This window comes from Mastomys coucha, unplaced genomic scaffold, assembly GCF_008632895.1.
Source record: "Mastomys coucha isolate ucsf_1 unplaced genomic scaffold, UCSF_Mcou_1 pScaffold1, whole genome shotgun sequence".
Taxonomy (NCBI): domain Eukaryota; kingdom Metazoa; phylum Chordata; class Mammalia; order Rodentia; family Muridae; genus Mastomys; species Mastomys coucha.
Genome location: NW_022196891.1, coordinates 40352096 through 40354998, shown reverse-complemented (window position 1 = coordinate 40354998; position 2903 = coordinate 40352096). Strand labels below are relative to the sequence as shown.

The window sequence follows — 2903 nt, the reverse complement described above, 5'->3', positions numbered from 1 at the left end:
ACACTGACACAGACCAGGTTTTAAAGAGTCATTTAATGTATTGGCAGAACTGGCACAGACAGAATAAATAAGAGTGCTTTTGGGAAGAGTGGTGATTAACTGGGTAGGCAAAGAAAGCCTCACTGTGGATGTGACTGCACAGGTAACTTGTAGATGTGCAAAGTTGCTGAGCGTGACAGAAATGGCCCAACCCACCCAGACAGCCTCTCTGTTGTCACCTACATCTATAGTAGCACGGGGATGGGAGACTGGAGAAAAACTCAACAGGTCAGACAAGCACGTGTGTTCACACACACCTCAAGAGATTGCACTACAGAAACTGCTGCTACTCTTTGGCAGCAGGTCAAACACTGGAATCCAAGTCTACAAGCCAGAATGACCAGTTCACATCTTGTACCCCTGTACTCCAAAGTTGGGCACAATCATTTCTTCATTTTCCAATATAGTATTGAAATAAGACAAAGCCTTGATCATTGTTTAAGTAGAATTATGGGGTAGAGGAAAAAAAATAGCTACTAGATGTTAAAACTTGTACTCAACTATCATAACTAGCTTTTAAGGAAGGTCTCTCTTGACTCAAAAGCAAGTCTTTGTGGCCTCACTCTGCCTGGGAAGGCTTCCATCTGTCCTACTCATGTCCAAGTTAGGTACAGTTAACAGAACCTGCCCAAGGTAGTTTTCAAACATCTAAACTGATGCAAACGTATTAAGTCACTCCTTGTATACGTATACATCAGTCCAGTCCTGACACAGGAAGCCACAGCTGCCTAACTGGACAAGGATTCTCAGGACTGGATGTTGGTTGAATTGAGGATTCGAGAAGTAGCATCAGCTCTGGAAGCCTTTGAAAGTTCTTGAGAAAACTCAGAATAGGTGCTGGCAACAGACTTAATGCTGCAGCTGTGCTGGAGGGGGTCGAGCCAGAGTACCCATCGCTCAGGATGCTGCCATTGAGGTCCAAGTTCTCCTTGTTGGCCCTAAGCTGGGCGCCTTGAGGCGTTTTCTTTCCAGAACACAGAGAAGTGACTACTGACTTGCTGCCAGAAGGAGGTAGTCAAGACATAGGTGACTGGTACACTGATCCACCAAAGACAGGCCGAATGCTGCTGTTGGGTATAGCACTAGACGTGGTGGTGGTGTTCGTCTTGTGTACTTTGCCAGACTTGTTGGAAGCCGGTGCTGGTCTTTTGTTAGGTGTCCGGGGAGTACTGCCATATAGCATCTCTGTCTCTGTCTCTTGTTCTTTAGTTGCCTCTCTTCTCCTGTCTGGCTCGCTCTTTCTCCAACTGATGTAATTCCCACTGTTCTGTAACATACTCCATGAATTTCTGCCCATCCACCACAAATGCTGCCTAGTGCTCCTGTTCCCATTGTTCACCCTGTGCCTTCAACTCCTCTTCCAGCTTTGCTTATTCCTTTTCTTCTTTTAAAAGATCTCCCCCCTCGGTTTGTAAACCAACTTGGTTTCTGAAGCTTTTCTCTCAAACTCTAGGAAAAGTTTCCAGCTCTCTTCCCATTTTTGGACACCTTTGAACAGTTCCTTGTGAACGTCAGAGTAGTTTCTGAACCGTATAATCTCAGCGTCATGAGGATGGAGCAGGGTTTCTGTGTAGTCCTCAGAATAGTAAGGGGCAAAAGCCCGCCTTTGTTCCTGGCTATAAAAACACTGGTCCCAGAACTGAACCAGCTCTACTCGAATTGTCTCAATGACTTGCTTTATGTTTTACATTTTCAGTTCTTCTAACTGATCCAGTTCTAATTTCAGCGCATTCCTGATTTTGGTTTTTGACCCAGTCATAATTGCAACCACAGGTTCTCCCTCTTCTTCAGGTATTTGTAACCTATCCCAGAGTTCTTGGATTTGAGCATGGAGCCCCTCACATTCTGCTTCGTTTTGTGATTTTTTTCACTTCCAGCTGCTTTAGCAACTTCTGTAATGTTGCAGTATTCTCCAGTGGTAAACAAAAGGCACTTTCATCTTCACACACTACATCTCTTTCAAAGCTTGTATCCGGAGTGTGTTCTAATTCTTCCATACACAGTATTATTTGTCTCTTAATGTTGACAAATTGTTTATGCCTCAATTTCTTTGTTTCCCTCAAACTTGCCACACATTGTCGGAATAGGTTCAGCTCTTCTAAGGTGGGGGACAGAGGTGCTGTCCACATCACAGGGAGGCATGCAAAGAATTTCACGGAGTTCTTGATCTTGTCCTTGAAGTAGCTTCAGTTTCTGCCTTCTCTCCTTTTTCTGCTTTCTCATCAATTCTACTTGAGTGTGCAAATCTTTTTCTAGTTGCAAGATGGTTGTTTCTTTTTCTTCCTGAAATGGCTTCCCTTGTAACTCGGTGCACAGGTGCTCAGCTCCTCCTGACAGACGGATATACTTTTGAGCAGCCTTTCCTGTGGTCTCTCCTCTTCAACAATCATTCCATCCAGGAGGTCCTTCATATGCTTCTTCACAACCTCGGTTCTTTGTAGTCTCAGCTCCTCTGGAATCCCAATTAATTCCCATATTTCCCGAAGGTGAGTTAGAACTTTCTGGAGGCCGGCGATGGACTCATCTGCTAGCACTTCACTTCTTCTCATGGTGAATGTTCCAAGCCATCCAGAATTGAGACCTTCCACTTCCCACGCGCGGGATGGAGGACAGTAATCAGCCGCCGAAGCCTTGCCCTGGAGTCAATCTCTTAAGATACTGTTTTAATCACCAAGAATTTTCAAAGAATGCATCCCCTAAAGAGGTTACAGTATCTGGTTCTCCTCTTAGATTTTTTTTTTTAACTTTTTGTTCACTCTTTGTGAGTTTCATATCATGAACCCTAGTCCTGTTCATCTCGTCTCCTCATATCTGCCCCTTGTACTTGAAACTTCCCCACCAAAATAAACACACACACCACCACC

General features: G+C 44.4%; 1 pseudogene; it reads right to left on the bottom strand.

Annotated features, from left to right (window-relative positions):
* Positions 1–785: 785 nt before the first annotated feature.
* Positions 786–2588, bottom strand: LOC116070419 (annotated as a pseudogene).
* Positions 2589–2903: the final 315 nt, after the last annotated feature.